Source organism: Manacus vitellinus, unplaced genomic scaffold (genome assembly GCF_001715985.3).
Source record: "Manacus vitellinus isolate BGI_N305 unplaced genomic scaffold, ASM171598v3 scaffold_7_pilon, whole genome shotgun sequence".
Taxonomy (NCBI): Eukaryota; Metazoa; Chordata; class Aves; order Passeriformes; family Pipridae; genus Manacus; species Manacus vitellinus.
This window is the reverse complement of record NW_021940813.1, coordinates 16,388,732-16,403,150: the sequence shown is the minus strand read 5'-3', so window position 1 is coordinate 16,403,150 and position 14,419 is coordinate 16,388,732. Positions and strand designations below refer to the sequence as shown.

Below are 14,419 nucleotides of genomic sequence, written 5' to 3'. Positions count from 1 at the left end.
AATTTAGACTCTAAAATTCCCCAAGCAGCAATTTAATCACATTATTTTGGATACAGCACCATAGCAGCTGCATTCATTCGATGAGGATTCATTATGGTTTATGCCGAAAACAATGGCAAATTAGCTCTGATATGTTCTGGAATTTGCTCTTTTTTTAGTTTAGAATAGCCCTGTTTTAGTGAGCATGACTCCCAAGCCTATTTGGTCCTACAGTCTGTGAGAAAGTGGAAAGGCTCTGACAAGAGTTTTTAAAAATCAGATATATCTACACCTGTTACAGCTCAGCTATTGAACTCCTGCTGGTTTGTGGTTAAAAGGGAATTGCCAGACAGATCCATTTGACTATATTTCAAAGAATATTGCAGGACTATTTCCAGTCATGCATATAAATCAAAATAAATATGGAAATAAATCCTCAGTTTTGCCCGCATTTTTCATGGATGAACTTTTCCCAAAGCAGAAAAGGTTATATCCCAACCAGAAATCTAGTATGGGTTCTCAAGGAAATCTAAAACAAATTACTTCTGCAACTACCTCCAAGCTTAAACTTTAAGCCAGATTCATGAAATACATGTACAGTTTGCTTTTTTGAACTCTCTGGAGGATTTACAGTAAGTTAGGGGGTGACATGAAGCCCAATCATAGGGCAAAATTCACAGCTGGGGTGTAAAAACCTCCAAAGATCAAATTTATTCTCCTACCACTATTCCAAACAAAAGCCACGGCTTCACATTAGAAGTTACATTAAAAGTTTTTGCCAGAATGCTAACACCATGTGAAGGGCATAACTCCTGCAGGGAATTTTTGTACTGGAAAAAGTCTTTGTATAGACACAGTTATAGCACCAGTTTGTATCTCTGTAGTTTATTTTGCTTTGTTCATCAATACAGGTAATTATATTGGCAAAAATACTTTTTGAGTACTTATCAACACAAGAAAAAAGAAAGCTTTCTGTTTTCAGTTTTTCTCAAATTCCTAAAGGTAGGCTCAATGTCACGAGTCACATTTGTACATCTTAACCAGTGTGTGGTGATAAAGAAAACAACCTTTAGCAGAGCTGGACATAAAAAAGTTGCTGTATCCCCTTTTAATACTTTTAATCCCCTTGCTTCTCCTTCCTTAGGATAATATTTAAAGTCCATTCAATCACTTTCCTTCCTGTTCTAATCTGCCAGACTCATCTTCACTTTGTGCCAGAACCAGACTGAGTTTGACCAATCACCGCATAATTTCAACTTGTTAGACATCCAGAAAATTACTCACTTAACATGTAGAGTTATTTTTTTTACTACACAGTGTTGAGGTTTTTATTGCTCTTGAGAGATGGCATAGCTCAGGGTGGGATTGAACAGGCATGGCACAAATGTCAGGTAGGGATGCACTGCTACAGGAAGTGGAAAAAGGTGGATGCACAGAAACCAGCATTAAATTGTTTTAGCTGCTCAGAAATTGTATTTTAGGCACCTGATTTGTGCTTCTATTATCAGCATCTCGGGCAGCAGTCTTACTAGAGTACACTTTTGTAACCAACGGAGATAGGTGGGTAACTAAAGAGGGAGGAAATGGAGTAGACTCAGTGTTCCCACCTGAGACGTGCCTGCACCACTGTGTTGTTGGGGCTGCTCGCAGCCAGCAGAAAATGCAGGGAGGCAGTTCGCCAAATGATTGCTCAGCTACCAAAGGTAGTTCAGTGGGATGATAGTAGCATGCAGAAAAGACAGGGAGAATAACAGGAAGAAGCATTTTTGATGGCAGCAGGCTTGTTAAATAGTTCAGTTATCCCATAATGTACTCTCTCAGTGCTAAGAGTATAAGTAAGAAAAATCCCAAATAGTCAACAATAAGTAACAAACAAATAAATAAATAAATAAATAAGAATAATAAAAAAATACAATAACATTTGCTGAAGCAAATCTGGGATTTTTCTGGTCTGCCTGAGGCCAGAGTTCAGTTTATACTGTAAACATAATATAAAGCAAAAATAGTAATAGAGCAAAAAAAAAAAAAGGTTGGACAGGAGACCTTTTGCTCACACTACCAAACTGATACTTCCTCACAGCACTAGAAATCAATTACATGAATTCTGGATCTTAAACAAGAATACTGAAATTACGTATATATTTTATTAGAGAACAAGCCCCAGAGCTCCCAAACACTGCTCTTCTACCTGGCATGCCCAGTTTAAAACAGCTTCTCATTACTAAAGCACTTAGCTTCTCCAGGGTTTCTGTCAGACTTTCCCTACGAATTTTTCTGTAGAAATAATAACTCAGACAGGCAGCTTCCAAGATCGGATATTTGCCTGACCTTGCAGACCTCCCCAGGAAGGAAACAAGTTCCTCCAAGGAAAACACATAACAGCAGATTCAGAGCCTGCTCTGCAAGCAGGAATCATTCAATGAGGCACTTCTGTCTTGAACTTCAGGGTGAACTGGGGTTCCTACCATGCCTACAGTATGTCAGGAAAAACCCCAATCAAACTATGCAAAGAAACCAGGCATTGTTGCCTTTACTTTCTGTTGTTTTCTTTCTTGGACAGACAGTTTCACTAAAAACTATAATCAGAGTCATTGCAAAATAGGCTCTCCCACATCTGAATTTGTAACTTGTGACAATCATTTACTTGTAACACAACAATTTACTTGTACCCCTATACTGCAAACACTGAGCTCCACACACAGTAGATGTAGGAATTAGACTAAAATAGCTCCCTAATTTATTCAAAATTATTTTTGATATTGTACAGATTAAAATCTAAAGCCTTCACTGTTGAAATTAAGCATTATAAGATTTAAGAGCAGAACTCCAACAAAATTGCTTTTATTTGCTGTTTTGGTTGATTTTCCCAAAGAGTTGTAGTGTCTTTTGACAGAAATTTGACAGAAAATTGCATTGCCTTCAAGTGAGAGTATGCAAAGTGATTTAGGCAGAGCAAGAACCCATTTAAAATTGCTCAAAAATCTGACTTCATTTAAATGGTTTTCAGAAAAATGTTTTATTAGTTTATCACTCCTTTTTATCCAGCCTCTTCTAACAAAAGACATTACAAGAAAATTATTAACCTACAGTTATTCACTATGTTCAGTAGAGTAACTCACTGTATGTTCAGACAAAGGTTTTCAACTTGTATAAATATGAACAAAGCTGGAAGTAATCAAGTAAATTAAAGGGGCAAAAAAAAGTCTTTCAGATAATATACTTACCCCGAAAGAACGGCAGTAATTAATAGCATCCTGCCTGTATAAGAATTTCAGTGCCTTGAAATTTCAGGAGCATGTGTCTACCAAGTCTGAAAAGAAACCTTATTCAGCAGAAGTAAAGAAAATGTAAAAAAACCACAAAAAGGCTTCATGGTGCAGCTCTATTTGGTGGATTTGACTGGAAAGGTCACCTTTTCCTCAAGAGTGACCGTAAGAAATGCTCAAAAGAGGGTGAAAACATTATTGTATGGCTAATATAATGCCTTTTCCCCTACAAGCTTCAGCACAGTTTTGAAACGGAAGGTTGCAACCAAACGTAGAGAAGAGAACAATGCTTACCCATACATAAGGAACATGCAAGAAAATACTGCAGCATCATATAAATTCACCCAAAGTTTGCATAACCTCGACAGGTATCTTGTGAGTCCTTTCAGCAAGTGGGTACCTTATCACCCCTTGTGCTGAAAAAGGGGCTCAAAGCAGGAACTCCATCACATGGCAGATCTGACAGAGTACAAGAAGCATTTGGACAATACTCTCAGGCACATGGTGTTACTTTTGGGGCTGTCCTGAGCAGGGTGAAGAGCTGGACTCAGTGATCCTTGTGGGTGCCTTCCAACTCGGCATATTCTGTGATTTTGTGAAAACATTTTAAATACCTATTCAGGTGAACCTTCATGCATACACTGATCAGAATGTGTCCTTCTCTTTAGTAACTTGTTATTAAGATAGATATTGCTCAAATTCAATTTGAATGAGTTATAATCCCTATATGCTGCTGCCTACATTTGGAAATAAAGTTTGCACACGCTGTCATTAGCTACAGCTTGACAAGTCTGCTTAATGCTTCTACCACGAGACACATGTTGTGAACAGTTGCCCATCTTTGCAGTCTACCTGTATCATAACAAATAACAAAACTCAGGTGTATAGGCTCAAAATAGCCAGTACATCCCCAGAAGAGCAGAGATGAGTTTTGAGATGGAGGCTACTGTATCATAGGAACCTGTGAAACTGCCAGCTGGTCTTAGAGTAAATCCCTGAATGCCTACCAAGAGAACATTAATCTATATAACCAAGATGGCAACGTAGGTTCTTCTCTTTTACATCGTCACAAGGTGTTTTCACTTCTTTAGTAGCTAATGAAAGATGATGTCTTTAATTTTTTACCTTTAATAATTTTAACTATCAGCTAGCTTTAGATGTAGAAGATTTCTCTGACATTCAAATGCATTACAAGCTTGAACTGACATTGTTATTCATAGGTATCATTACATCTCAATATAAACTGCAGGGGGTAAACAGGAGAGTTTGATGAGTCTTAAATTTTGTTGCATATGTGTGGATACTTTTGGAGAAAGAAGGGAGAAGCTAAATTATTTTGACTGGGGAAGCACTTTTTTTTCTTCTTCATTTCTGCTTCAAATTGGCTTCTCCAGCTCAGATACTTGGAGTGTGCTAAGAAATTTTCCATTACTATCTGCCATCAGAGATGTTCCAGCTCATTTGTAGTCAAACAGACTAGTATTTATTTTCTGAGGAAAAAAATAGAAGTTTAATATCTCTAAAGTATGCATATCTTTAAAATATGTGTGTGAATTACTGGTAGAATTACAGTAAACAATACAGAAAAAAATGCTGCAGTGGCGTATGACTTTAGACATATACCAAAACAAGAGTTGTATTAACAATCTCAACCTGATATTAGTCCTGGGATCCAAGAACTCTATCCCCCTCTCACTCCCATCTCTTCACTCAGTCTAATAGCAGATTGCTGCTCCCATCTTCATCTGTCTTGGTATTAACTTTGATTTATCACCCACAACTGGTGAGCCTACTGTGAGTAATGGTGTAAGAAATGATTAATGCAGTAAGGCACTAAGAAGTAATTGCATTGAAAAGGCCTGCTTGTACTTTTTAGCTTTTTAAGAAAAGACTATACATTTCATTGCTACTTATCGTAATGAGCTGATGTGTATGTTACATGAAAGATCTCTTCTCACTATGCCATGTTCTTATTTTATTTAGAATATCCTTTGGAAAAAGATTATGACATCAAAACGATAATTTCATTAAGAAATTAAAGCTTAAACACTTACAAGATAGAACAGAATATCTCATAAAATATGAGACATTCTCTCATATTTTGGAATTTATTTTTTTCCCCAAATTTAGGGCATGTAAATTTTCAGTCAATAAAGAGCACTGTTATAACAGTGTATTGACATCAGTTTGGACATCAGAATTAATCTGTTATTAGACTGGCACATAAGGCACATACAGAACCAGGAATTGCACTGCGGTCTCTTTTCTTAGATGAAGAATCTGGACTTTTCAACATAATGCTAAGACTATTGTCTTTCAAACCAAAATAATTACAAGAAATCAAATAGTAGTGCTTCCACTGACTAGTGAAACTAGCCAATATTAATTTAAAACTTCTTTCTTATTTAGTCTTGGCCATTACATGATGTCAACAGCTCACTGGAATATTACCATGACCACATAAAATGTCTGCGTACCTGTCATGCTTCCTTTTGTATTTTGTGCTAAGCATAGCTGAATGAATTCCTTGAAGCTGGGATTACATGTACTTGTACAAGATCTTATGTTATAGGACCTTTTTTGAACTGAGCTTTTGCGGATTATCATAGTAAAATTAAGTAAATTAATTTCTATACTTTACAGATGCGGTTGGCAGAGATGATAGTACAGGGGAATGTTGTCTATTCCAAAGTTAAAAATGCTCACAGAGATTTTATTTTTCTTTTTTCTTAAAAAACCCCCTCAACTTCCATATAGGTATGAAATTGTAAATTACTCCACCAAAATATCCTTGCCTTTTCAAATTTTCAGTATTTGGTTTCTGCAGCCACTGTTTTGTGGGCCACTAAAAGGTTATGGATGAGGAGTCTGAGGTAGTTTGGAAGATCATTCTCAATATCACAACTAATTAAACAGATAATTAACAAAAGAAAAAGCTAACCATAGGCACTCCAGTTACATTTCTCATCTGTGCTGAATTTTATCTCTCTCATGCTGTAAAATATAATTATAGATTCATACTGCTACTTTATATTATCATGGTAAACATACTGTAAGGAAGCTAAAATTGCGAAGTTTCAAAATATAAGATTGAGATTACATTCTGACAGGAAATTTTCACTTCTCCAAAAATGCAAATTTTGTGAGCATGGAAAAAAACACAAACCACCACACATTTACTTTCAAAGTCAAACCAATGCAACTTTGTGCATGTAATAAATAAAAAAATGTAAATAGCCTAAAAATTGTAATTGAGATAAACAAGGGAAAATATTTATACAGAACTATATTCCTGACTATGGAATATGGTTTGTCTTTTTCTTCCCTTTCCAGTTTTCAGTGCTCAGAGTTTCAGTGAGCTCTTTCAGGGGAGATAAAGGTGTATGTGCAAACACACAGGTGCTAGTAGGCAGCACAGAATTTTCTAAATTTTGCAGTGCAATTCTACCTATGACAAAGACTCACATCTTGGCACCTGGAAGCAGCTGAAAACAGGTAGGAAAGCTTTAACAAGGGGGACCTGTAAGGTACAGAAGCAATCCAAAGGTCCAGTCCCTCAAGTAAATTTGTCTTAGGCATTAAAATAACAATGTAGATGCTCCCCTTCCACAGTCATAAACTATTGCATAGGACCTACATGTCACAGAAAGTAGAAATCTGTAAAAAAAGTAATACTTCCACTCCAGCCTGTAGAAATTCAAAAAAGAAAAGGCTATTGTAAAAAGCAATCCTGCTGGCACCATCAAGGTACATCATCAAGAAAGTTAGTTTTATTATTTATTAGCTACCCAAAATGTTATAAGTATTTTACTGGTGAAGACAATGCACTATCAATTAAACATTTCTACTGAACTCAGCATAGTCACAGTTTGATAAAATCATCTAATTTTCAGTTTTCTTTGCTCCTTCTTTATTTTTCACTGACTTTAGATAAGGGGAAAATAGATTTGCAAGAGCATATTATAAACAAGACACGAAAGCTGTGAAGGGCAGGAATACCCTCACCCCAAGTCCTTGATGTGGATACTTGCTCTCGAGGGCAACAAGTCCTTCCTAGCATAAGAAAAGGCTTCATGCATAGTGGGTCAAGGGATGCCAGCAGAGATAGGGGTCTGGATGACTGGTCTTGGGGAGAGGTAAACACAGATGGGAGAAAAAGGGAACACACAGGCTTATCACCCATATCGGGCTTTGAATTCAAAGTGCTTTAGCAACCCAACGCGGTTTTCCAGGCCATGACCTTCTGCAGGAGTTTCCCTTGCCACAGACCATTCGGACTTTCCAAATTAGGTACTGTTTCTGTTTGGTATAAAAACCTAGGTATAGGATGACAGTGCTAATGACACATACAAGTATTGACGTTTTTCTAGGAAGTGAACATTTTGCTGAAGAAAGATGGCTAAAGAAAAACATAATAGATGTACACTTGTAAGGCCAAAAATTGAAAGTAGTGTACCAGGATCACTGCTAAATTTGGGTTTTAAGATCAGACAATAAAAAAAATAAAATAAAATGCAAGAGGTCGTGAAAATTATTCAAAAATTATTCAACATAAGGTGAAGAATTAAAATGCTTTAATCATGCTCCTATGATTGTGTGTCATTACTGGGCAGAGTTGAAGTAATTTCTCTTCATGGAGCAATCTAACATTAAATTAAAGGTAGAAAAAAATCGGAATAATGAGTGTTCTGCAGTGCTTCTTTGGGAGATATTTACATCCAGGTTTTGGGGTGGGATTTTTTTCCTATTTAAAGCCTATTACTAACCACCTTCACATTTGTCTGAAAAATATATTTGCTGTCACATTATTTTTTAATATATTTGCATTCAAATGATGTTATGCTTTAAAATAAGTTCAGAATATACATACCTAACATATGGACATATATATCTATACCCTTCCACACACCTCTGAATGCTATTGAAGATTGTGGGGTGTGGTTGCTGTCCATATTAAGTAGTTTTATCCTTACACATCCAACTTGATTTAACATTCCCCGGTAAAGCACTAAAACAATTGGCTGACTCATTCTGTTTATCAGCTATAAGGAAATGTTCTGTTATGCTAAAACCCGCAAATATTCTGCCTTTGAAAGGCCACTTGTTTGTTACTTTTCCTGTAACCAACCCAGTCTTCGTTACTCTGGTAGTGAGATACTACATTCCTGCACAAAGGGTCAACCTGTGCCCAATGTTCTAAAACAGTTTGTTGTTTGCCTTTAAACTCATCTATTTGTTTAATTTCCATGTTCATCACTTTATTATTTGTGTTTAAACACAAATTCGCATTGCAAGGAAGTATCTGCCATTCATTACATTACCACCAACAACTTTCAAGCACCGTATTATCTAAAAACACATAAGCAACAAAGGGTCAATCAAGAGGCCATTACAATATGCCAGTCTGGAGTTTGAACACGGACTCTTAAAATCTGTTATCTGAACAGTTTGGACCAGAACCATGGAAAAGTACGACAGTACCTTTTACTTAATTCCTAGTCTGGCTTCCCTGGGAATCAGAGTCACAAGAACAAAGATAATAATGTTGTACTATTCACAATTTTGTTTAATTCTTTTGTTCTTCCGGAATAGATTAGGCCTTCAACACCATCATTTCCAATAAAATTGAAGGAAATAAATAGTATTGAAAGGCTTGCCAACTGTTAAATTTGTGAAAGTAAGTTTTGAAAAACTATGGCATATATTACCTAAAGGAACTTAGGCAGATAAAATAAAACCAACCTCACAGTACCTAGAACTATTGTAAAATCATAGTTTATTATCCACAGTCATATCCATGAGTGACTTCAAAATGTCTCTAAAATACAAAACCCACACAACTCCTGCCATAAAAGACTAATATTGGTATTCGGTATTAACACTTTCTATTATCCTTCTAAACTCTGACAAAGAATACAAAGCAGAGGAAACAGACATTTGAGATAACACTAAACTAAAGAGACAACGTTCTAAAGTTTGCCTTCATAATGATATGTCAATTTAATTAAATAAATGTAGCTGGAAAGCGGTTGTAGTCAAATAGTTTATTCCTATGTCAATCTTCTTCCATGGAACAACTTAAAATTTTTGGATCTTTGTAAATACAGAAGCACAGACAGTTAGTTATATTTTTCCATCTGTTGCTGGGTTAAATAATTAAGTAATACCAGATAATATGTCAAGGTGCATCTAATCTAATAATAATGAAAGTCCTTGAGTTCTACATTTTGTTAGGTTGTATACAGTGTTTTAACTACATGTTAAACTTGCATAACTGGTACTATAAAAAGTAACACTCTCAATCTGTTAAGTACAATGTAAGGGAAAGTGCCATTTATCTAAATGTTTAATAACACATATCACTATAAAACTGACATACCATGTCTTTACATATCAGTTGGATTTTTTTAAAAGAGCTCCTTTAAATATAAAGTTAGTAAAGCTAAGGGTATGCAAAGAAAATATAAATTTAGATGTAAATATATTCAACTACTAAAAAAGACATATGCATGGAATACTAAAAACAGACAGGAAATAAAGTAATTATTGTGTAGTTTATATATATATATATGTGAGATAGAATATACTTTTACTGACCCACGCATATACATGACATGGTACATATTTACCTAAAATATAGGCATATGTGTATTTCTTCAAATTCAAGATTCTAGATATTCATGAACTTAGACATTACTAAAAATTACCCATATTTCTATGCTACACAAACAACTCTACTTTCACATAAATACCAACATATTGTATTATGTATCTTCGTATTTATATAAATATAAATAAATAATACTAAATATAAATAAATAAATACTAATAAATTAGTATTTCCTTTATATACTGACACAATGTAAATATGGACATAAAATGAACTAAATGTATATAGAAAAATATTTACATGTACAAGTAGAATATATTTATATCTAAGTCTAGAAACCAATGTTCTTGGATTGTCAATCCCACTGTTTGTTGGAGTACGATTTGTAAGTGCTGGATTCTTAGAGAATCACCATATAGCAACTAATGACCAAGCTGCCACTACAAAACAATGCCAAATAAAAACAGTTGGAAAGCTTCAACACGTATTTTGCCAGTATATCTGCAAAGGCATTTAAATACGAAAAGTTTTAAATTCGTGAGATATGTAGCAGGGAAGTAGACATATTTTTGCTTTCTATTGTAGTAGCTGTGGATTTGACAAAGTCTCCCACCTTTACACAGTCAAAGTAGATTTATAAGAGTTGAATGCAATCCTCGCTATGTGGAAACAATTTATGACTGCTTTCTAACAAATTATTTGCAATCAGTTGAATTGACACACCATAGAAAACAGAATCCTTGCATCTTGAATGTAGGAAAAATAGATGTCTATGGATTCTGCCACTAAAACTAGGTGAAAACCACACAAACAAGAAGCTCCCTTTTGTTTCTGGAATTGCTGAGTTCTATTCAGAGGGGTTGCCCTGACTTCATAAACATGTCCAAAACAAATGAGTGCTAATAAATTTCAAAAGAAATATGGAGAACCAAAGCTAACCTACAGCAGTTCAATTCAACAGAAGATCTTTCTTGACCTAAGAAAATATGAAAATTGTGCAAAAATTATTTTTTGGCAAGAAGATATTTGTCAGAGGTCAAATTCTCAGTAAATATGAAGACAAGTAAAAAAATCACTTGCAATAGTGTTGTTCTGGCTTTATACCATTTAAAAATATGTCTTACCATTTATCTTTCTCTTTTGTTACACCTCTTCATGGTTCTTTGCTAATATTAAATTAGCAATATCTTTCCATTCACACCTTGTAAGTTTGTTCTCCCTCACATATTCTCCCTTCTTCAAAATAAATCTTATCTATTGGGATTTTTTCCACTTTCATGAGACTAAATATATCTATAGAACAATGGTAATTTTATAATTTTTCTCTGAAAAAAGAAGACTATACTTTTAAATTGTCTTTTTATTGCAAAAAGTGACAGAATCAATATCAAAAGTAATTATCTAAGAATATTTTCTTATAGGTAATATGGTGCAGTAAGCACAGGTATTAGTTATTTTGATGGTTAAAGTTCTCTTTAGTTGCAAAATTTTTGCAACTAAAAATTGTTTTTAATTCATATCATGATTTTGACCACTATCTCATAAATCTAGTGTATCACCAGGATATTTCCTGTTCTCTATTTTAGTCATGGCTTATTGTCTTCTCCATTATTAATATGTGTATGTGTATGACCCACTTTAAAAAAAACCCTAAAACACCAAAGCACATCTATAATCACCAAACCAAAATAAGCATAAAGGTACATCCCATGATCGTGCAGCTAAGAAAGAAAGGATTGCTCCTGGAAGAACACAAGTGCCCTCAGTCTCCTCAACCCCAGCGTAAGTTGAGAAACAAAAGCACCTCTCAGAGTTGGGGATGGTTGCTACAGAAAACACTTCCTCATTTTGAGATGTCCACAATTGCTGTTACACTGACTGTTAAACACACTTCGGCATAGACGCCTCTGTTGGACAAGTGTACAGAACTCCTAATTAAAGAGTTTCATTTTTGCCACAAAAGGAGCTAGATTGTAATGGCATCTTTTGTCCTATGCTTAATGAAGGGTGAGATATTGTTTAAACAATTAGCAACACCGCTGCAAGAGAATGTGAGTAATTAGCATAGCTTAACACCCAGAGGAACACCAGTCGCTGTTAGTATCAACAGCGTGTCAATTTAAAAAGAAAAATCACAAGAGTCACTTGAAGTGGTTTAGCTTTTCTTTTTGAAAGATAAAATTAACCACATATCTTTTAACTGATGCACTATACTACTGGTTACCTCATTCTCATTCTTTCAGAATTTTTTTACAAGATTTTAAAGATTTTAAAGACATATCAAACCCCATGTATATTAAAAAGCCACCGCAGATTTATAGCAAGCAACAACCCATTTTCTCTAGTGGAGATTTTTTGATCTATTTTAATTTTTAGTCTGCAAAAGGTGTGTGTACATTACCTGTAAGTTAACAAAGACTGTCTGCAAGCACATACCTAATGTTATGTTGGGTAGAAAGACCAGTGACTCAAGAGATCATATAACCATTTATGAAGGAAGAGGAGGTCTGAAAGTGGAAAGGGGCATGAAATTCTTGCCTGTCATCTACCAGACACTGGTGTGATCCAGTATTTTTCTTTCACTTCTTGTAGGGCAAATGCCAATCTACAGATCTGAAAATCTCATTTTCTGAGATTGACTTATAAACCAGAACAAATTGCTGAGACAGAAATCTAATGGGGAAAGGGAAGACGCAGGTTTCAGATTATGTTCTTATGAACAGAGAATGGATGCCGGATCTGGATGGGAAACACCTAGCCTACTGTTCCTGGAGTCAGAGCATAAATGTGTCATAATTGCTGGCATAATTGCCATGACTGATTTCATCACTGGCAGTAGCAACGTGAAATAGGTTGCTTCATGACAAAGACAATAGGAACAGGATTTCACATAGACTAGTAATTGTCTATGTAACCTTGTTTTACACAGTGTGGGTACAAAGACAGTCCACATCTCAAAAGAAATCATACAGTTGATAAATGATGTTAGGAGTTGTTGGTATGAGGCAAGAGTTATTTGGCCTAGGACTACACTAACCATTAAATTAGTACTTTAATTAATCTTCCAGAAAACTGGTGGAAAGTACTTTATTAGACTTCTGCCAGGTTAGCTACACTGGGTAACATCCAACGCAAATGTTATTTTGCTTCTGAGATACACCTTCTTAAAGCCTGAGCAAAGATGCTTTTTTGAACAGGTATCTTTGCACAGAAAAGCCACAGACTGTGCAAAAATACCCTCATCTTCTTCACAACTATCTGCAATATGGAGTCAAAGACATCAAGAGAGAAGACATGCCTTTTAAAGTCTTCTTTCAAGACTCGCATTGTCTATGTACTAAGAAACATTTACTACTTTTTTACATCCACAAAAATATACTTATCCAGTATTTAATGTTGAAGGTATTTCATGTTAAGTAGTCTATTCCTACTGGTATAACATTGATAAACCATATGCTGTTATCTTACTAAATAGTAGCACCTCTTAAGGATGTAAACTCACTGGATTATTAAAAAGCACTGTAAATCCATGCATCTTCGATTCATGTTTATAGCTCATGCTCAACATTATCAATGGATAAACTATTAAAATAACATATCAGTTTAGAAAAAGAAGAAAGCAAAAATAACAACCCCTCCTTAATAAATAACATCTTTAAGAGATGAAAGTAAGCTCCTGGGTCCAGGCAGAGAAGTGTCTTTCATTATGTTAATATAATCATAGAATATGATCTGCATGTTTGCATATTCATAAAGGCAAAAAACCCACACAGAATGTGTATGTAGATTTCATCCGCAATCACCTGAAGTTATCACAGACGTGTGTGCAGCCACACATTTTTATCTGAAAGGACTTAAGTTAGTTAAATCTATTAATTCAGTTTCTTTTCCACCTTCAAAATTCTGTGTGAGAAGCCTGGTAGATAAGCTTTGCTCTCCATGCTCGTGATTTCTTGATTTCAGTCCATTTTTGAAAAATCCCACTGCACACAGGCACACACAGACTGTCTGGAGGGAGTGGGTGGAGGTAAGTGTGGGATGCCTAATTCCTGCCTTGGCTCTGCAGCAGCACAGGAATTGGCATGAGAGAAATGTACACCCAGGTGGATGGGAGGTCACTCACCTTGGCCTCAATATTCAGCAGGAGCTCTGCTCTGCCAGCAGCCCTGAGAGCCTTGAGAGAACCCTGAGACCTGGCTGCCCACTGCTACCTCACCCAGGGCATCCTGTGCAGGGCCAGGTTGTCAGAGACTTCCAGCTACCTGGCAGGAGATGTGCCAGAAGCTTGCCAAACTGTGGGAATGCAACAAGCTCAGAAACAATTCTGGTTTTGTTTTCAGGACTGCACTGCCTGTGAGGCTGGTGAGAGGCAGCGCGGGAAGAGCGGAGCCAGCATTCGGTTTCCCTGGCTGGACAGGCAGCTGGCATCCCTGAAGCCAGCACAGATAAATGCATCTCCTGTTAGTGGTGATGTGAAGGGCTTTTCACAATGAAAGCAACTTAATGAAAAATAATCAACAGCAAAGAATGCCTGACATTTCAATCAATGCCTGTGTATGTGCAG

The 14,419-nt window shown here is 35.8% G+C and overlaps 1 protein-coding gene across 2 annotated transcripts in view; it reads right to left on the bottom strand.

Moving 5' to 3' along the window:
- The window catches only part of MID1 (midline 1), a 142,668-nt gene that overhangs the window by 79,343 nt on the left and 48,906 nt on the right, over positions 1-14,419 (bottom strand). The gene's annotated exons all lie outside the window — the stretch shown is intronic.